General features: G+C 33.0%; 1 non-coding gene across 1 annotated transcript; it reads right to left on the bottom strand.

Moving 5' to 3' along the window:
- Positions 1-1,370: 1,370 nt before the first annotated feature.
- Positions 1,371-1,470, bottom strand: LOC132254698 (small nucleolar RNA Z247). Its single transcript, XR_009467003.1, has one exon. It is a non-coding gene; the product is annotated as a small nucleolar RNA Z247 (small nucleolar RNA).
- Positions 1,471-23,614: the final 22,144 nt, after the last annotated feature.

The raw sequence follows: 23,614 nt of genomic DNA on the forward strand, positions 1-23,614 counted from the left end.
ATGCCTTCCACCAAAATGAGAGTGGTATAGACGCTTGGGCTAATAAGGTAAGACCAAGTTCTACAATATGACGATGTTTTCTCTCTGTTTTACCATTTTGAGCAAGAAAATTTTGAAATGAGCTATATTCTCCACCTCAATCTGTTTGGACACACTTGATGGATTTATTCAGAGATTTTTCTATTAAAACCTTGAACTGTTTAAAGACTGAAAAGGCTTCAGGTTTAAATTTAAGGGGATAGATCCATGTGTACCTAGTATAATCATCCAAGAAGTGAATGCAGTACCTGTAACTAGCAGTGGAATTTACAAGTGATGCTCCCCATATATTCGAGTGAATGAGCTCAAGAAGGGCAGTAGTTTTGGTTTCTGAACTTGGAAAATGTAACACATGACTTTTACCATATTGGCAAGCTGAACAATCTGAATTGAAGAGCTACAAGTCTTTATCACTTGAATTAAAATTCTGGTAGAGGGCTGACCAAGCCTTCTATGCCAGACATTGGGATCATCATCAGAAACAATCATTGAGCAACAAACTGAATTACAAGAGTTGTTTGGATGATAACTGCTAATAGACATGTTAGAATTTGAAGTAAAAGGCCTTGGAGTTTTTCTGTTTTGGGATGCAGCAGTAGGTTGAGGTTCAGTCAGCAGGTATAGGCCATCTTTAAGTCTACCTAGCAGTAGCACATTCTTTGTAGTCTTGCCCTTTACAAGGCAAAAGTCAGAGTGAAATTCTATGAATATATGATTATCAGCAGTAAGTATGGAGATGTTGACTAAGTTTTTAGTAATTTCAGGCACTCTAAGGATGTTTTTGAGGTGTAATGATTTGACATAAGGTATTGGAAAATATGGGTGACCTATGTGTGTAATGTCAAGACTCTTACCATTTCCAATCATTAGCTTCTCCTATCCTTCATATCGTTTCTTCAAGCTCAGATTATTCATCTCAGCTGTAACATGATTTGTAGCTCCACTATCAGCATACCAACTTGGGTCAATCACTATATCTGGTGTGGCCATGTAGACTGTTGTCTTATAGTTGTTGTTGCTGTTAGTAGAGGATGATGTAAGCTGAAAGTTCTCATTCATTCTATGCCAGCAATTAAGAACTATGTGCCCTTGTTTTCCACAAATTTGGCAAATAGGTTTATTTCCATTGCTTTTGCTGAAAAAACCTCCATTTCTTCCTCTGCCTCGACCTCAAGGGTTCAAGTTTCCTTTTCCATGACCATGATTTTCTCCATTTTTATGAGCAACAAAATTGGCAGATAAATGGTGTGAATATGAATTGGTTGCATATAATTGCTCAATTCTATTTTCTTGATTGAGTAGAAGAGCATGAATCTCCTTTAGAGAAAGATGATCAGTGCTATTACGGGTGGTAATACTGGATACAATTGGATCATATTCTGATCCTAGTCCTGCTAAAATATAAAGTATCAAATCTTCTTCACTGACAAAACAACCAGCCATTGCACACTGATCTGCAATATTTTCCATCTTAGCAAAGTAATCACTCATTGTCATAGATCCTTTTCTTAATGACTATAATTGCATCTTGAGTTGTAGCAGTTTTGCTTTTGATTTTGAGGTAAACAAGTGCTCCAAGGTTATCTAGAGTTCATGTGAAATGGTGCAGCGAACAACTTGGCTCAGGATTACAGTTGATAAAGACGAAAGCAACCAACTCAGTAGTAATTGATCTTCTCTGTTCCATTGTTCAAATTCAGGATTAATAATCCTGACATTATGTCCATCTCAATCTTGAGATTCCAGGAATTCTGGTGGTTGTAGCCAAACAGGTAGCCTTCAATGCCGTGACCTCTAGCTGCAGGTAATACTTGAGATTTCCATATATAAGAGAAAATTATCTCGATCGAGTTTGATTGAGTGTGTTGTGCTAAGAGTGGTTGTGAATCGAGAAGACACATTTGTCTTTTGCAACACGTTCAGGCTTGGTGCAGCAGAGACAAATCCAGAATGTGATTGAGACATTCTCTTGCTTGAAGAGAGAAAAATGAGAGCTCTGATACCATGTGAAGAAACTGTTTGGTGACTAAGAAAAGAAAATAGAAGAAAATGATGGAGCCAGAAAACAAATATTGGAGGGACTGAAGTTTATTTTTCTCATTACTGGAACAAAGGTTGGTTGTACTCTGTTTATATATACAAAGGCAAAGTGTTCTGTTTTGCTTACTAATCTGTTGCTAACTAATCTGCTAACTGATCAAAACAAAATCTAACAAATAGCTGGCATGGCAGAAGCTTCCGGAAAGGACATGGCTGAAGCTGTTGCAATTCTGTTCTTCAGTTGTGTGCTGTTTGTCTTTACACGATTCCACACTAGATGCTGTCACTAGTCAAAACCAGTCTTGTATCGGCATCAGCTTCAGGAATTGCACACCTAAAAAAAGGTGGCCATGCAGGTATGGGGCCCGGGAGAAGATGCAGTTTCTGCAAAAGGAGTTCGCGGGTTCCAGATGCTTGGTTTGAAGAGTTTGGTCGCAACTCGATCATGTATGAGTCTTCTTCTGTAGAACCACTTGTTCATGAACTCAAATCAAAGGCAAATTTTGGAAAGTCTCTCTGGTTTCGGATCTGCTTGTTTCCGGGAAGACTGGAAAGTAAGCACTGCATCATTTGCGATATAGCAGGATTTTGCGTAATCTGACTTAGTGAATCGCTATCTAACATGGAGCCAAACATGCTTTCACGCTCTGGGAGATCAGGTCCACCCAATCCATTGGGTGTTGGCGTCCTAACATCACCACGGGGTTTTGACCTTGTAGTGGTGTTTGTTTCTCTGGAGCAAGTAGAATGCCCCATCATCGTATTTATCAATGCTGTCAAAAAGCCTCCTAAGATTGCATCTTGCTCCTGACATTCTGCACCCTAGATACTCTTACTCTTAGTTTATATGTTTTGCGTCTGAGAAATCAAAGCACTGCTTTTATCATTTCAGTGCAATCAATCTGCCGAGTATAGATAATGGTCATCCAGAGAAATCAGGAAATTCAATTATAAGAGACGACATTTTAGGAAGGATCCAGTTTACACCTCCAGTAGTTTTACTGATGTTGCAACCTAATCTCTGATGTCCATCTTGTCAAATTCATCCATGCAACGTAAGCCATTATTCTTAAGGGTTACATTCTTCCCAGCTAAATATTCTTTAATCCTGGTACCACTCTCCAGCAGAGAAAATTCTCAGTTTCTTCAAGTTGTACCTCTTGTGCACCTTTGGAAGTGGCTTCTCAGATTTCTTTGGGGTGGGAACTTCCATGTCTGTACATATCGGTGCCACACTCTGGGCCGTAGCCATGCTAGGATGAGCATAGAGGACCTCATGAGGATAGAGAGCAGGGTATGGAAGTGGAGTTCCACTAATCAGGTTTCTACACTTTTTTAAGTGGTCATCCAATCAAACTCGTCTTTCCGGGTATCAGCTTGGTTATAAGCTTGGCTGTGAAGGTACCAATGAGGGTGAGAAGTGAAAAACACGATAACAGGACAAGGGTGAGGAGCCAGTGGTAATGTCTTCGGTGGACAAAAAAAGGAGCTGGTCATCTTCGAAGCTACTGTATTCAACCATTGTCAATGCCCTCTCTGATTTAGGATACCAGTTTTCAGAGCTTTCTGAAGTTGGCTGCCATCATCCATATGAAGAACCCTTTCGATGAGCCAAGCAATTCATGCATTCAAATCCAGCTTCTAACCTCTGGGCAGCATTCTCTGTCAATTTTTCTCTCCACTTCTCCAGGCTGTTTCCTAGGCTTATTGTCCTTGACTTACGGAATCTCAATATCTGACTCCTCAGTGCCATTTTTCTGTGCACTGAGCTTCTCATTGTGGTCCTCAGGTAAAGAAACCTTCATTTTCCTTTGCACTTCGTCCTCGTCCGCTACAATAGCATATTGTTCAATGACCTCGTATTTCCTAGTAACAGGAGGCACAAGGCTAGTTTTAGTCATGCTAGCACCACATTCCGGATTATCAGTTACAGAATATAAACCCTCATCAGCTGTGAAGTATGTTGGAATTTTTATGTATGGACTTACATAATTAATTTGATAATGCCATAAATTAGTGTTAATTTAATTTTTGCATTGTAGTCCATAATGGGGTTGGACACATTATTGCTTGATTTCTATAGGTTCACCCTAATTCACTTGACTGACCCATCAAGTCAAGTGGTCCAAACTGTGTATGTGTGATATGTAATATACATATGAATTATTATATATATATATATATATATATATATATATATATATATATATATATATATATATATAAGGGAAAAAAGGCAGGTTGTTATCCTATTTTGTTTTGTTTTCTCTTGGGGCTGAGAAGAGCACGTACTGCACGAACTCTTCAGAGCACACACAGAGATTGTTTTGGGTGTAGAAAGGGAAGAGCCAATTGAACCCGAGGTTTCTCTCCATCATGAACTGATCGTATCCTTGAACACCAGAAGAGCACAGGAATGGCTTTCCATGGGATCAATCAAGGTTAGCATTTCTTAATTCCCAATTTTTATTGTATGCTTTAATGTCTACATGAGATCCTGTTTGTGGTTTAGTTTTTCAACAAAGTATCCATCTACTCTTGACTCTGCAACACCGCCTTCCGAACAGAAATACGTCACTTTCTGTATCTGAAGCGGTACCTTCACTACCACTACTGCCACCTTCTGAAGATCTGTCAAGGTCTTCACATGAATCACTTACTGAGTCCATAAATTTTTTATTCAATTTGGATAAACGTCTTCTGATTTCTCCATCAGATGCATTTTGTCCATAATCAAAACCACTTTTGCTCCTATATTTCCTTTCAGTCACTATCTTATTAAGCTTATTCTTATGCTTAGACCCAGAAGAGCGTAACCCTGAAGGTGACTCATCTTTCCAACCCCTCGTTATCTCCTCTTCCATTTGAAACACTTTCTGTTGACAGGCATTTCAGTTTCCATGGAATTGAGCATGCGGCCAGAGACTTTGGGGAATCAGTACCAGTTCCTAGTTCTAATTTCGTGTCCCTTAGAGTCTTTTGCCATCAAATGATGCCCATGTATGGTCTATGCTATTGAAAGACACCTGCATACAGAGAGTTACATGCTCATGTAATAGTAGAGGCCTAAAGGATAAGGAGTGTGAGCAGATTGGTGTAAACAGAATGCCAGGAAGCTCGGGATGGACAATTGATCCTCTAGTTGCCAAGAAAGTTTGAAGTCTTGCTGGTCCCTTAAGGAAATTTACATGTGCCCTGGAGTCATTTAACTCTAAAGAGATAATTAAGAGTTACAAGTCTCTATGGCTTTGATACCATCTGAGTTGAGTGCCTCTATGACACTTTTTGCAGTTTTCAATTGCAAAAGAGTTTCAGTGGCCAGTGCTTGGGTCGTTTGAAACAGATGGTGGGGATGCAGTACTAATTCTTACCAACTCTAATCCCCAAAGAAGCTCAACTCAATTTGAAAGTTTGTCCAGCTCCAAGTATTTATGTCTCATTCTGTCACGCCCCAAGACCCACTCCAAGGGCGTGACGGTCAATTCACACCTCAAACCCGAAGGCTTAAAGTATAATCTGACCCAAACAATCATATTGTAACTGGATGTTACCAATTACCAAATACCTGTTTAGAGTAGCGGAACAAAATCTAAAATACTCAAAATTCAATTTCCAAACTAAAACATCCACTATCCAAAATCCATTGTCCGAATATTTGCAAACTTAAACAATTCCAGTACTAGAACAAATTTCAAAATCTCCAAAACTCAACTTTGATCTAACATAAAATTTGAATGATCAATATCCAAATAACTTCCAAATACCAAAGGATCCAAATGAACATAACTAACAGTTAAACAAAATCCAACATAAAATCTTAAGTCAAATCCTAATGATGACCATTCCTCAGCCTAGCCATCACTTCTTACCCGAACTAAGAGTACTTGAAAATTTTTCAACAATTGGGAATGAGCTCACAGCCCAATAAGGAATATTAATGCAGTTCATGGATCAAATATTTTTATTTCAAATAGGAGATATCATTTTTTTTTTCTCATTAAATATCAGAGTTTCAAAAATACCAATATATTCAAATTTCAACCAACCATTTTCGTATCAAATTCAAACACTTTCACATAAGATTCAATCAAATCCATTCAATTTTCATTACTCTGGTTATCAAATATCAAATGCCTAGTTAGGTGGGACTTTTCAAATGGGTGGCTAGCCTCAAATTGTTCCTGGTGGACGGAACCAAACACTACTAGTACTAGTAACCTCTAACCAAACCCCTAGAGGCTGGGGTCCAAATCAATTACATTCCCACCATGAAATGTAAAGGTCAACTATTATATCCCGTTGACAAGGGCCAAATAAACCAGAGTGATGTTTTTGTTCAAGTATTCAAATTTACACAACATAATATCTCCATATTTTGTGTCATAAATAAAACAAAATATTCCAACATAATATTTAGTGCAAAACAGTTTGATCCATGCATGGTAACAAAATATCATTTTCTTTTCCATAATTTAAAATAACATATAAAATAATTTAATTTTATAAATATTGCATTAACTTCCCTTACCTCAAAAGAAGTCCTCAAAAACTTTGGAGAAAAATAATCCTGAAAATCTACTTTTCACCTAACAAATATAAGAGAAATAACCATTACTATTTATCTAAAATTACAGGTTTGTCAATCCTAAAATTTTAGGTATTCAAATTAATATTTTTAATTATGAAAGACAATTTAATCTATTCATAATTTTTTTTAAATTAATAAATTTTTAATTCATATAAAACTTAATTTATTTAATTTAATTTTTTTTTGGGAATACAACTTAATTTAATTAAACTATAATTTATTTCACTAATTAATTTCTATGTTATTTATTAACTTATACTCATCATTAGTATAATTATAATACCAAAAAAAACTTTACTTTCTTTTATTTAAAACTTCTATTCTTTTTTTTTTTTTTTTCAAACATAAACTTTATCCATTATTGTCAATATAATAATATATATATACATATATATACATTAACTACCAAACACCATCCATCCCTCCATCCGTACACACACCCACACCCCATATATATATATATTTCCATTCTCCAAGTGTGCACATGCGTCCTCTAATTTTTTTTTTATCCTTAAGCCATTCTCCAATTCCACAGTGTGCACATGCGTCTTCCAGTTTTTTTTTTTCTAAAAGCTTAAGAATTTCCAATTTCCAACAATAAATTAAAATATTGAATTTTCACTATTTTGATATTAAAACGAAATAATAATAATAATAATAATAATAATAATAATAAACTAACCCTAATCTAAATCGAAATCTTCACAGGAATTTTTTTTTTTCTAATAAAAAAACTTAAGATCTCCCCAATTCCAATAATAAATCAAAATCTTAAATTTTCACTATTTGATATTAAAACGAATTAAAAAATAATAATCTAACCCTAATCTAGATTTGGGGTTTTCCAAAAAATATACCTAATGTGCTTGAAATTAACTAATGAATCTAAAATAATAATCTAGGGGTTAGAAACTTACCTATAAAGGTTTGTTCTTCAAACCTTGAAATCTAACCTCAACTTCACGTTCTCTGGAAACTCTCTGCGAATAAGAATACGACTAAAAAAAAACAGGAAGAAGAGAATTTTCTATTTATACCTAGGGTATTATTCGTAAAATTACCTTTTCACCCCTCTTCCATTTTATTAAATTAATTAATTAATTAATTAATTTAATATCATTATTAAGAATTTCCTAAATTACCCTTTAAAAAGAAAACTTGGGCATTACACATTCTATGCTTGCAGAATCTTCTTTGATGCAGCATGAGATACAATCTCCATAAACCCATAGCTCTCTGGCTGGCCATGCAAACTATTTCATACATATTCCCATGCAGCAAATGAGTAACTCAGTTTTCTTATGTTTTGCAAGCTCGTATAAAGGAAACCAACTTATTCCAGAGCTAGAACACAAAATCACAACTTCTTAAACATATCTTGCCCAAGGTTTTCTCTTAGTCTCTGCCTTGCTTCCATGACTTGTTGTCCCTTGCTTCATTATTTAAATTCTCCTCCACTTTCCTGGCAAAATTTCCAGCACTGACCTCCATCTCAGAAAAGAAATTTGAATATGATCCAAACCCCTTACTCCCATTCTGTGCCCAATCAGCATAAAAAGAACTCCACTGCACTTCCTTATTGCACATGGTCTTTGTCACGCCCCAAATTTTGGGCAACCCAGAACTCGACTCGTGACCCCAGGTCAAAGGTTTGACCCTAAAGGTTACTCCTATCCACACTAGTAATCAATCCAAACACCCTGACTTTTTTTATTTCTTATTTTCAAAACCAACCATCACACTATCTCCTTATCACAATTATAATAAAACCACCAATCATCTTTCCACCCAAAAGCTCAAATATTTACAATAATCTTTAAGTCAAAAAGAATATTTCAAAAAATATTTTACAAACTAACAAAATATAATTTAACTTACAAAAGTCCATTATACATATCAAAAGGGTAATATACATTTAAAAACAACTATTATTACGGTTTTTTTTGTTTTCTGCAACATTTCTTGAACTTCCTGTAGTCCCTCTGAAACTAAATCTAGATCTAAAAATTTTAGAAAATAAAGAGGTGAGCATTTCCACGTTGCTCAGTAGGATGTGTTACACCCAAATAGGTTAGAAATTCTAGTAAATTATTATCTTAACTCCCTTAAACAAGTTTATAGTTTCTTCTACTCATTGTCGTCGTTTTTCCCTTTAGTAAGATACATGTTTCGACCTCAATCTACTAACAAGAGTGGTCTCTAGATAAGATTTCTCACTAATACGTATAGAGTTTATTTGTTTTCTTTTTGTTTTTCATGATTTGATAGACTAACAATTTACTAGTGTCGTATATCTTATAACTCGAATGCACTTATATTTTTAAATATTTCATTTATGCAGCCCTAAATGTCCCAATAATTGTAACGTTACTTAATTTTATTTATTTCCTATTAGAACCCCTTAGTTTGAATGCCTTATATATTTTCAGTACTTTTAGTCAATTAATTTCCCTATGTCACCTTCAACACTTCCTTTTTATAAAAACTGTTTTTTTTTTCTTGTCATTCAACAACACATCATATCTCCCAATAAGATGCATATAATATAAACAATCATACTAAATGTCACAGTGACAAGGCAAGGGAGATGTGATAAACGAGATAAAACAAAAATAAGGCCTCACAGTCCCTAGCTGGTAAACTGGTTGGCCTACCAGTTGACCACTCAGGGTTTGAAAGAAATTACTTAATCTCCAACTCTATCTCGAATCCAATCACATCTCTCTTCAACTTAGGCAACTTTTCACATCATATACAAACATCTTCATGATTAATACAAAATACATGTCGTTTTTGAATTCAATAACTATTAACCACATAAACATTACTAAAATTGTAACCACTGGAATTTGGATCATCCAAGAACATCTATATAAGTAATAACAATACTACTCATATTTGGAAAACTCCAAAATCATACAAATGTTATGAGATGCAATTCTATTTTTTTTTTTCTCACATCATATCACCTCATCTGAGTCTTTGGGACATCCTAATCCCATGTCCAAATCCTTCACTCACTTTAATCATTCAACTTAAGATTAATAAAACATTTCAATCAATCTATCACAATATAATCAAAATTACAGTAAGGCATAACAACATGATTGGAATTTAATATTAACTAGTAATAACAACAACAAGTCATACTCCATTCAATCATTATCAACAATATTAATTACAAGCAATTCATGCACCCATTACATGTAATTTGCATGCTCAAGCTATTTTCAATACTTATTCCAATACAATTTCTTAAACACATAAATTGAAATCCACTAACAAACTAATATGACATATCAAAGTATCACAGAAGGAAAACATAAGAAAGTAAGCACACATAACACACAAGCTCAAGCATTATCGCAACCTTGAGCTTTGATACCACGCTATCACATCCCAAATTTTGAGCAACCCAGAACTTGACTCGTAATCATAGGTCAAAGGTCTAACCCTAAGGGTTACTCTTATCAACCTTGAGCTTTGATACCACGCTATCACATCCCAAATTCTGAGCAACCCAGAACTTGACTCGTGATCATAGGTCAAAGGTCTAACCCTAAGGGTTACTCCTATCCACACTGGCAATCAATCCAAACACCCTGAAATTTTATTTTATTTTATTTTTCAAAACCAACCATCACACTATCTCTTGATCACAATTATAATAAAACCACCAATCATCTTTCTGCCCAAAAACTCAAATATTTACAATAATCTTTAAGTCAAAAAGAAGATTTCAAAAAATATTTTACAAACTAACAAAATATAATTTAACTTACAAAAGTCCATTATACATATCAAAAGGGTAATATACAATTAAAAATAACTATTATTATGGTTTTTTTGTTTTCTGAAACACTTCCTGAACTTCCTGTGGTCCCTCTGAAACTATATCTACATCTAAAAATTTTAGAAAATAAAGGGGTGAGCATTTCCACGTTGCTCAGTAGGGTGTGTTACACCCAAATAGGTTAGAAATTCTAGGTCAATAACACAATCATATGGCAAAACATACTATTACCTTTACATTATACACACTAAAAGGAACCCCAACCATACAAATTTAAACCAATCAAAATTGTCATTTTCCTTATTCAATCATATGTCTAGCATATCAACAATTCTAAATTTTCTAAATAAACAAGTCATTTTAGTTTTGAATAATATATTCAAACATAGACTTGATAAATAATACATATTCTTCTTCCAAATGCAACCATGATGCAAATGCTTACACACAATCACACAATGCACTGTTGTTCTCGGGCTTTCACCGAAGGATACGTGTCCATACCCAAATACACTCCCCATTCAGAGTCTTCCCAAGGTAAACTTTTGGATCTTTCACCCTAGGGATCTCACTCCCTTCTTAATTCACCTCACACGGGCCTTTACTTTTCATTACTATTTTATTTTTTCCTTTCTTTTTCCATTTCATGAACTTTTCACAATTTTTATCCTTCCATCACACAACCATGATGCAAATGGAATGTCATGAGGTTAATTACCCTCATTTACAAGTATCACCAGTATCACATAAATTCTCCAACTAGTCCAAATATCATTGAAATTACAATCATACCACAATTCCAAAATTTTCCAACAACTCCAATAATTCCAATAATCAAATATAATTATTTTCTTCACACTAAAATTATCAAAAGCAACCAAATAAATTTCCAATAATTAGAATCTCAATTAAACATAATCTATACCAAAATTCCATAATTTTCCAACAACTCCAATAATTTTCAATAATCAAATATAATTATTTTTCCACAATAAAATTACCAAAAATATTCCAACAATTCTCAAAAAATCCACATATCAATAAATTATAAATTATACCACAATTTCATAATTTTCCAACAATTCCAATAATTCAAACATTAACAAAAACTCAATTTATATCATAAATTTATTTATTTATAATAATATTAATAATTTTAAACAATCATTTTAAACATATTTCAATACTCAAAATTTTCAACAAATAGTTTCCATAATTTTCAACACTAATATATCACCAATAAATTTATATAATTTCTAATATAACAACAATCACTAAAAAAATATTAACCAATATTCCAATAAAAAGGATTTTCATAACCACAACAATTCGGTAAATCCTATCATGGGAACAACAATTACATACCAACAATTCTAATATTTTATCTTGCATTAAACTTTCATTCACTTCTCATTTAACATTTTCTAAGCAAAACCAAACCATTTTACACGTTTAGGGTTTTCAAAAACAACCTAAATGAAAACTATATGACGATCTACCACAACCCAACAACTCACCCATTTTCATGGAGTTTTTTGAAATTCAATAAAAGCAAAACAAAAAGCCCAAAAAAAGCCGAGAGAGAAACTTAGGAAAATTCGACTCCATAGAAGTATTCACCATGTTGAAGACTATCACTGTCGGAAATTTCATAACGATCGGGGGTCGTTTCACCGTCGGATCGACGGAGGCACACGACGGAGAACTCCTTTGCGTCTCCCTTATGTTGCCGCCCCCACTCCTTTATTTTTTTCCATTTTCTCTTTTGTCTCCCGGCGCCCCACAATCCACTTTTATATATATATTAAAACAATTTTGAAAATGTCATCACGTCTTTTCTCTTAATTAAATTAAAATCATTGTTCCTTAATTCGCCTTCCATAATTAAGAATTATACCCAACTTATGATTTTTCACCTCACAAAAAATATTGTCGTATTCGTAATTTAATTTACTACAAGCCTGCTCTACAAAAATTATAATTTGGCTATAATTACCTGAAGCATTTTTACTATGAAATTCACTTAAAACATGATATAATTAACTATTAATAAAATTTAATTTTATACAAATATTAAATACATAAAATAATTTTTTGGGCAACCAAGAAGTTGAAATTTATAATAACCCTTAACCCATTAATTTTACTAATATTTATTTTACCAACAAAAATTTAAGTAATATTCTAAAACTTAATTTCATAAATTAATTAGTCATTTAATTTATAAAAATAAGTTTCTCAACCCTTTGGTATAACTTTTATTTAATTTACTTCATTTGTCAAATTATTCAATCGCATAAAAAAATTTCAAAAGTTAAATTCATAAAATTCACATTTAATTAATTTACCCATTTTATATATTTTTTTCTAAATTCACATATCATAATTTAATCTTAATTTAATTTCAATTCAACTCCGATTAATGTTTTTTAATTCTATAAAGTTTAATTCCAATTATAAAAATCTAATTGATTTGTTATAAAATTAAATTCAATTTCTTTTTAATTATCCATTCTAACAATTTGACATAATATAATTTTTACCAAATTTTTTTTACTACGATTTTTTTTATAATTACTTGATAATAATTAAATTAATTTCTGTAACGTACTTAATATTCAAATTTTCAAAACCTAATCTCAAACATTTGATGGCTAAATTTTTCTCCAAATCTAAATTTTATTTATGAAATTCCCACTCCTTACATCTGACGTGCCCAATTTTTCAAATTATTGACTTTTGACCAACTTTTCCAAAATCTCTCCCAATTAGATACCAACACGTGGATCTTCACCACTCTTTTTGAGCATTTGACCCACAATTTTATGAAAGACTTTATGTTCTTAGAATTTGACGTGTCCTTAAACATCCAGGTATTACAGTCTTCATGAAATTCCCATTTCTTTGGAAGTGCTCATGTCACTATGATCTCCATGGCTCAAGGCTCCAAAGAAAGAAAAATGGAAGAGATGCAGATACAGGAACATATAAATTGTTGGAAATCTTTGGATTACCTTTTGAAAAGTCCAGAATCCAAAAATAGTTGTTTCATTATACAATTCTTCACCCCAAGTCTTGAATGGAACCACACTAAAATCGAGAACCACTTTGTTTCCCAACACAAAAACCTTTCACCTTCTGTAGAAAACTTTTCTTCCCAAGTTATCAAGGTTTTTTCATTTTTCGAAGAAAAAGTATAAGTGTGTGTGTGTGTGTATATACATATTTTGGGTTGGTTTCTAGGTAGTTTTCAACTCCCAAAATCTGCTCCCCCTTTATCTCTTATTATGTTGGATCAGGTTGGGTCAGCCTGACTTGGGCATCCACCCAACTCCAACATTTCCCACTTGCACAAGGTGGGCTGATACAACCCAATCATTAGTAATCCAAGTCTATTTTTTCAACTTTTGAAGGTGATTCATACAGGAAAATGGGTCATGTGATCATGCAAACACATCTATAATTTTGGGAGCTTATAAAGTTATGTACCTATTAAGGATACATAATAGTTTAACCCCAAAATTAAGAGTGAACAACTATAATCTTGTCTTGTTGTACCATAGATTTCTTTAATCACATTTTAATGTATACACTTAATCCCTCAAAGTTGCATACTCCACAACATTATAAATGTATTCACAATTATATTAGCTACAAAAGCAACATAATTGGTCAATCGTTAACACATCTTTATCAATGTAACTCAAAAAAATATAAATAAATAATTTAAAACCTCTTTTAAACTCATCTCTTTTAGATTCAAATTAATTGTTTACCCAATATGTCCGATAAGGATAAATTATTTTATTTCCGTCGAAAACATACGAAAGTAGCAAAATTAATTTGTCACCTCAAACAATAGCAAAAAATACAAAGAGTACAATAGTGGGCTATTATAATTGTAATAAGCCATAAGGATCTCACATGGTGAGGATGTAAGGATTAATCATTCACTTTCCTTATTAGTCACTCTCAAACACATGTAGTATGAAATACATGCTATGGTGGTTTCTTTCCACTTAGAGAGTGTATGTCAAACTACCACCATATAGACCTCAATTAAGAGCTTCATACCCATAGTTTGTTTGAGTTTTATAGATATCTATACTTCTCCTCAAACCTTTTATGCTAAAACTCAAGTTCGATTCAAATAGGCAAATGTAATTATGGGCGATTACATTCGATCAAGATGTCATTTGTTATAGACATCATCTTGATACTTAATCAAGGCAACACTCATTATCTTAGTATACTTTTTACTCATTTATCATTATTAGTATATCATGTCTCATCCCAACTCATAAACACATTGATTGGGGCAATTGCTCATGTGAGAGAGCCAACCTTTGCTTGTTGACTTACATTTAAGAGTATATATGTATAAGTACCATTTACATATTCAATTATATGAATAACAAATACTCATCTCATTTTATGATGTATAGAGTATCTTATATTCAATCAATAATGATCCATGTCATATAATCAACATAAATTATAACTTAAAAATCCTAATGACTTTACATGTACAAAAAACATGTCTCTTGAAATGGATTTTGTGAATGGATCAACAACCACCTTTCATGTAGGTAAATATTTCGGGATCAACTCCTTTTGTGCAATAATATCTCTTATAAAATTATTTTTGGTATCTATATGCTTAGTTCTTCCATGATATTTCAGGTCCTTTACATAAAGCGATCACAACTTGAGTGTCAATATAGAATATTGTTAGCCCAAAACTATCCTTGTATAGTCCCAAACTTTACAAAAATCTTCTCAACCATAGAGCTTCCTATACTGCAAATGAATAGGCAATAAATTCTGCTTCCATGGTTGACAAAGCTATACAAGTCTGTTTCTTGCTTCTCCATGAGATAGCACCATTATTAAAAAAGAATATATATATCAAGATATTGATTTGCGCTCATCTAAATCACCTGCCTAATTTCATTTGAATAACCCACCAAATGCAATTCTTTGCCTTGATAACAAAGGAAATGGTCCATAGTACCTTTTAGATATCTAAGAATTCTTTTTACTACTTTCTAATGCATCATTCCAAGATTTGTTTGGTAGCGACTAACCATCCCAACAACATAATAGATGTATGGTCTTTTGCACATCGTAGCATACATTAGACTCCCAACAACATTAGAGTAGGGAACATTACTTATTTTTCTCTTTTCTTTTGGAGTCTTTGGACCCATTTCTTTACTTAGGTTTTCACCTCTTGTAAATGGAGTGTTGATTCGACTCATGGTAGCTTAGCTTTAAAGGCATATCAACAAAATTCATACCTTGAATACTATTACTAAAGTAGCCAAGCTACTATAGCATAGTGGTTCTAGGATCGTTCACTGGGAAGGGATTTCGCAAACACAAGTGATATTCAAATTAGGAAAATAGGTGATTTTCTTATGGATGTTAGCTTTAAAAGAAGATGTAAATGTTTTAGAAAGATTTAAACTAATCTAAGCTAACATTAAAGACTAAAATGAAAGGGTGTAAAAACAAGTTTCTCAAAGATAGGATAGCTATGCTCTGGTTCTTATGCAAATTGGAAATCTCAGGATAGGCTCCTCGCGTTGGGGTTGCAACTATGGTGATGCTTGCTTCCCGAACCGGTATGGATTTAGCAAATCAAGTTTTAATCCTTTAAAATGGCAAAACAGATGGTAGTGAATTTCATCAATGGTTATTCACCTTAGACTTCCTTTGAATGGCTCGTAAGAGATAACTAATCGTCTAAAGCCAAAAGCTTACCAAATATTGGCAACTCAAAGTCATTCCAGGTGATAAACTCACCTTTCAATGGCCATTGAAATTGGTTCTAACGGATTAATGCAAAACTTGGAATTGAAAACCTCACCTTCCAATAGCTCGTAGGAGATAACTAATGGATAGAAATCCAAAAGCTTATCAAGTATTGGCCGTTGGAAGTTGTCCAAAGGAAATAAAAACCAAACTTCGCATTAATGAACCTTTAATGAAAAACGACTACCTTACCTTCCGGGTGCGAGAAATTTCCATGGGATTGCATCCAAGCCATCACATAACATCCATACTTTGAGAAACTTAAAAGGTTTTAGCCTCTCATCCTTGGGGATTTCATCCACCAAGGATGTTTGGCTACTAAGAAAATAGAAATGGGGAAGAACCGGAGAAGAGAGAAAAAAAGAACTTTATATATTTCTATATCTATCTATCAATATTTGTTACAACGGATGCAAGGGGATATAAATAGAGAAGTTTTTCCAACCTTCCTAGCTAATAAATCTTATGATTGGTAGATTACAAGGAGAAGAATGGAAATTTATACAAAAATATCTAAAAGAAAAGATCTAAAGTGGAGTCGGCAGAAACAGAGGAAAATTCGCACCACGCATGGGCTGTGCGAATTTGGAAGGTGTTGTGCGAAATTTTCGCACAAGCCTGGAGCAGTTGTCTTCCGAAGGCCATATCTTCCTCATTTCAGCTCCAAATCGTACACGGTTTGAAGCGTTGGATTCTTGACTTCCTGAGATTTGAAATGGTATATAGAATGTAGAAAATGGACTTCGGGAAGTGCTCCAAAAGTTCCAAAGAAGACTGCAGTTGCTGTCCTCTATTTTCCTCTTTGCTTCTTTTTGCTTCTCTTTGCTTCTCTTTGCTTTTCTCCTTTTGTTGGCTTGCTTTGGTGTAGCTAAAAGCTTGCTTTAACTTGTCCAAGTAGCTCCTCCATCATTTGGCATGCTTGAATTGATTCATAAGCTGATATAAACATGTAAACTTGCCACAAAATGGTTAAAACCAATTACTAAGGACCTTAATGAATTAATTGGGTTAAATGAATATGATTACTACACAAAGGTGCTTAAAACCATTATAATTAGGTCTACAAAATAGCACTTTTTGGTAGTAATCAAGTGTCAATGAGATTTCAATCTTGCATATTAAATCATTCAAGGATTTTCTTAATATAATGTTCTTGTGAAAGAACCACTAGTTTGTTAGAATTATCGCTATGGATATAAGATGTTTCTCCCATATATTTCATCTCAAAAGTATATGATAACCATTTTTTAATTGTTTTGACAAACTGCAAATCATTTCCAGCTATAAGTACATCATCCACGTATAAAGATAATATCACATATTTATCTTTATGTTGCTTAATGTAAACATAACAGTCCTCATCAATCATTATGAAATCATATGAAGTTATTGCACAATGAAATTTCAAGTACCACTATCTAGATGATTGATTAATGTCATAAATCGATCTATTTAACTTACACACTTTACGATCTTGGCCTTGAATAATGAAACCTATTAGTTGTTCCATATAGATTTCTTCATTCAATTGTCCATTGAGGAAAGTTGTCTTAACATCCATTTGGTGTGGCTCTAAATCCATATGAGCTACTATAGCTAGAATAAGGCAAATTGAGGTAAACTTAACTATTGGAGAGAAAGTTTCATCATAGTCTATACCCTTTTGTTGGGTATACCCTTTAGCAACTAATCGAGCTTTATAATATTCAATGGATCCATCTATCTTTCATTTTATCTTAAGAACCCATTTATTTCGCATTGACTCCAATCCCTCTTCCATTGCTTTTCTTTATTCATCCTTATTCGGATTAGTAAAAGCCTTCTAAACCAACTTAAGCTCAACATCATCATATTGAGTGACAATATGAATTTCCCTTGCAATCTCAAATTGTCGAGAACTTTTTCTCAATATCGACTCTTTTACTGTACTTGCTATAGGTACCAATTCACTCCCACTAAGTTCAAGCATCAATTGTTGTTTGGGTGTAGATCTTATGTTAGGTTCCATCATTTCATAAAGATGTAAATCCCTATCAATCTCACACATACGTGGACAATCGTCCTCTAAGAATGTGACATCTTGTGATTCTAATTCAGTTACTATTTTTTCTTCATGCTCACCTATGAACACATAACTTTTGGAGTGTTCACTTTATCTTATAAAGATACATTTCTTTTCTCTAGGACCTAATTTTCCATATTTATGAGAAGGATTGGGAATATAAGTCGTTGATTCCCATGATCGCAAATTGCTAAGATTTGGCTTTTGATTATTCCATAACTCACATAGAGTAGATGTAATAGTTTTTTAGGGTACTTGATTAAGTACATAAGTAACAATCAACAATGCATCTCCCCAATATGAAATGGAAAGATTTGCTTAAGCCATCATTGACCTAATCATGTCTAAGAACGTTCTATTCCTTCTCTTAGTGACACTGTATTGTTGTGGAGTCCCTGGAATAGTCGATTGTCTACTAATCCCTTTTTCATCACATAAATCTTTAATTGTTTTGATATATATTCTCTACTCTAGTCTGTTCTTAATGTTTTAATTTTTTATTCCAATTGATTCTCAACTAAATGAATGTAGCATCTAAAGCAATCTTAATACTTCTTACTTATGAGAAATCAGATAAACATGACTATAACTAGTAAAATCGTCTATAAATGTGATAAAATACAAGGCATCATGCCTTGCTTTAACACTTATAGGATCACAGATGGCGGAATGGATCAATTGCAATGATACTTCAGCTCTATTTCCTTTTTCAAATGGTTTTCTTATTGTCTTACCAGCTAGACAATATTCACAAGTTGGCATATCAATTTTAGTAAATTGACTTAGTAGATTTTCTCTAGCTAGTCTATTTATTCTTTCTTGTCCAATATGCCCAAGTCTAGCATGTCATATGATCATATTATCACATGTATTTCTAGAAATAGTCATCAACGAATAATAACTATCATTAGTATTAAACAACATACAGTTATCAATGTCAAGAACCATAAAACCATTCAAAATAAATTTAGAACTATAGTATGTTTTTCCTAAATACAACTCTATTACCGAATCATGAAAATTCAAATTGAAACCTAAACCAAAAAAGACTAACACATAGACCAAATTTCGTCGAATATCCAGAGCAATAAAGAACATAATCTAGGAATGGGTATGTACTCTGAGCAACTTCAATTTAAATGTTCCAATACTCTTGAACTCAACTTTGGAGTTGTTTCCTACATAGATCCATCTTGTACCAGAACTGATTCATTGAAACTCTACATATGCTTCTTGGTTTCTAGTTAAATATTCGATGCTAGTTGAGTTTATAGTCTACAAAGGAATAGATTCAATTAACATACACAACTAGAAACATAATCACATGAGTTATTTGAATAGACCATAGCTATTTCGTAGTGTCTTCACGAGCGAAGTGACCTTTGTTGCCACAATTGTAGCATTTCAACTTGCTCTTATCCTTTTTAACATGCTTAAACTTCTTGCATGCCATGGTTTTTCCTTTCATTGAAGCATCATCAGATTTCTTATTCTTCTTAAAGAATTTTCTATTACACTTAAAGTCGAAAGTTTTACTTGAACTAAATTCAACTACATAAGCTTGTTCATTAGGACTAGCAACCACAAATCGCTCGATTTCCAATTAAAGATGGCGAACTATATCATTAAAGGTCTTGAAACTCTCATTATGTGTCATGTTCACCACCATGTGTTCCCAACTCTTTGGTAGAGATCTTATGATTGTCTTGCTCATCAGTGAGTACATGCTCGGATGTCTTAAGCTCTTTTATCATTCTTTTCATCTCCTTGAGATGTTGTTTTAGTGTATGATTTGATTGCATCTTGTAATTTCCAAATTTCATTACAAATTCTCTCAGCTTTGTAGTTGAAAGTCCACCATACTTTTCATTTAGAGCTTGAGCTTCCCACATCTCATGAGTAGTTTGGTATACCTTAGACTCAATCAAGAGATCATCTTGTATACATCTTAACAACGTAATGCAAGCTAAAGAATTCTTTTTCTTCTAGGCCATATAAGCCTCCTAATCTCTTTTATGTTGGGTAAAGCTCCCTTGTTCAGGTTCTTACATGATATGATTCAGTGTTTCAATAGTCTTTTGCTCTTCAAGGATATATCGAACCTTGTGATGCCAAATCTCATAATTATCACCATTCAATTTCTCACCCTTATTTGGTTATGCTATGATTTTCTTAACTACAGTTGATATTCAACGACATAGAGATATTGCATAAATCTTATTAATTAGTACTTTTACAAATATAGATACTCATATTTGCTCTAATTATTTTTTAATTTGTAATAACCTTAATTTTAATATAAACAACAGTTCACTATGTTCCTAATCAACTCTCATATACAATTTTAATTATTACGAATTAGAAATAATCTATACAAGTATTACTAATTTATTATTTTTAGGCAAGAAATTAATTAAATGTCCTTTAACCTAAAACCTCCTACTCTATTAAATAATATTGTACAACTAGTATGTGTTGACAATATATCTATAAAGAATTGAAGATATGTGAATAAAAATATATACTAATTTATCAATAAGATAATATACATGGCATGTCTCGTATATCAAAATATTTACATTTTATGTACAAAACATAGAAAAATCTAATATATAGAAGAAAAACTAATCTTCTCCTTTGATGATAAAAAGAACAATGTTTGGATTATACGTAGTGTCTTCGATAACTCTAGAAGTTGTTTTTAATAACCATAACCCTCCAAGATTCTTATGCCTAATGGAATTTGAAAAACTCGTACTTTGCAAGTTAGGAGAAATAGGAAGCATGGTCGTTCATTTAATGAAATTCTTCATAAAGCATATTTGTTAATGTTCCTTAAAAAAAAAAACTACTAAGTCATCAAAAGACTTATTAATGAAACTTTGAGGCCCTTCTTGAATGAATTCCCATATATTTTCTACAACTTTAGCCTTTGGTTCTATTAATAACATTTGTAAAATTCGATTTTTATAACCTAACAAAAAATATATTCCACTTCCAAACTCTTGATCATATTAACAACATGATCCACATGTTCATTTATAGAATGACTAGGGTCCCTCTTGTAATTCATCAACGTATCCAAAAATGGTCAAGGTCCTCTATCCCTTAGTACTCTCCTAGTTCTCTTCATTTGTACCATTTCACACCAGACTAAAAGGATTTAATTTAATTTTAATGAGTAGCATATATTCATACTTTAATTAAATATTTGAACAAATCAAAATTTAATTAGTATGACACAAATGTTTAAAAAAAATGTCTTTTATTATCCTTTTTTTAAATTATTGTTTTATTATTATTATTACTTTATGAACAAATCAATATTCATTATTTGACTAAAGAATCATATTAGATGCCAAGTCCTTAGTCATAGTCTAACTACACCAAAAGGTAGTCAACATACTTGAAATTAACAATATAATACCAGTAAATAGCATTTATATCACATTAGGTACTGGTACTCTAGTGGTAACAAGGGACTTTGTACATGGGAGAGATTTAGGTTTGAAGTCTAGGTGTTGTATTTTTTTTATTATTATTACCCAAAGAGTCTATTTCCCAATAGAGAACCAGTAGTGGCATGGTAAGGGTGGACTCTTGCAACGTGGATTCTATGGAATTATCCACTTTTCATGTTGACTCCTATAACAATGGTAGATTCTACGTGGTTGCAATGTCATATATATATTTCATCATTTTTTTTATATTATCCAATTTTCACTTTTATGCATCCACCATTTATTTTATTTTATTTTTATGGAATATTGTTCTATTCAAGAATGATAGAAACTTTTTTTTTTCAACTTGGGGTTCTTTTTGGAAACAAATAAAACAAAACGAGAAACAAACTAAACATGCTCTACTACCAATGTTGGAAATCTTCGGATTATCTTTTGAAAAGTCTAGGATCCAAAAATAGTTGTTTTACCGTTCAATTCTTTGAACTAAGTCTTGAATGGAACTATACTAAAATAAAAAAACCACTTTGTTTCATAGCACAAAAACCTTTCACCTTCTATAGAGAACTTTTCTTCCCGAATTATGTCAGTCTTTCTTTTTCTAGAGAAAAAGTAAAAGTGTGTGTGTGTGAGAGAGAGAGAGAGAAAAATTCTTTTTATTGAAGTGCTTTCTAGCCTTTTTTGGCAATTTTCAACTCCTAGAAATTGCTCATTCTTTATTTCTTATTATGTTGGATCAGGTTAGGTGCAACTCCAACATAAATAAAACCAATAGAAACATGGAAAAAGCAGACAAAAAACGGGTAGTCAAACAAGCCACATTTCATCATTTGTTAATAAGCTTGGACTGGTGAGAACAATCACAACCATATTCAAAACAAAAATACAGTCATTATGAAACAAAATGAGAAATAACACCATCTCGACAATCTCAAACCAAACTAAAGAAATAACATGAATGGCTAACAACAATAAGCTTATGAGCAACCCAAAAATCAATAGAAAATGAAAGTAAAATAGTGTAAAAATGAGGGACACAAAGATCACAGTGATAGTAGGAAATCTTCTCCCCGAGAAAGGTGTTGATTACTACTCAAAAAGTGCTATTTGATAGCTTATAATTAATCCTTTTAAACACTTTTGAGTAGTAGTTTTGGCCTTTTAACTCAATTGGCATGTTAAGGACCCTTGAAAGCAATTTTAATCACTTTGTGTAAGTTTTGGTGTTTTTGTTAGTATTTTGATCACCAAAGCAATTCAAGTTTGAGGAGAAGTTATGAGGAATCTTGGGCAAAGCTTGGAAGTCATTTGCCAAGAGTAAATCTGGAGTGCAAGGAGAAAAAGTAAAGAGAATCTGCCATGAAGCATATTCTTGATGACAGTCGTAGCAGCCACTTTTGGAGCACTTTCTGAAGTCCAATTGATGCATGCTATATACCATTTTAAATCTCAGGAAGTAAAAAATCCAATGCTTCAAACGGTGCACAATTCGGAGCTGAAACGAAGAAGTTGCAGCCATTGCAAGACAATCACTCCAAGCTGAAGGAAGCATTTTGCAAAGTGTTGTGAAATCACCCTTTTGTTGCGAAGTGATTTCGCAGCCTTTTTGTACAGTAGGGTGTATTTCCTTCTGAAGTTGCCTGATATATGCCGCAAGCTGGGAGCTGAGAACCTCAAGGTGGAAGCCAACTTTGCAGCCCTACGAGAATAGCCTTTTGCTGTGAAGTGATTTCGCAGCCCTTCTTGAGTGTCTGCGAAATCTCGCAGACACCATTTTCTCTTGCGAAATGGTTCCTGGAGCATCCCGATATTTG

The sequence above is a fragment of the Vitis vinifera genome, chromosome 11 (assembly GCF_030704535.1).
Source record: "Vitis vinifera cultivar Pinot Noir 40024 chromosome 11, ASM3070453v1".
Taxonomy (NCBI): domain Eukaryota; kingdom Viridiplantae; phylum Streptophyta; class Magnoliopsida; order Vitales; family Vitaceae; genus Vitis; species Vitis vinifera.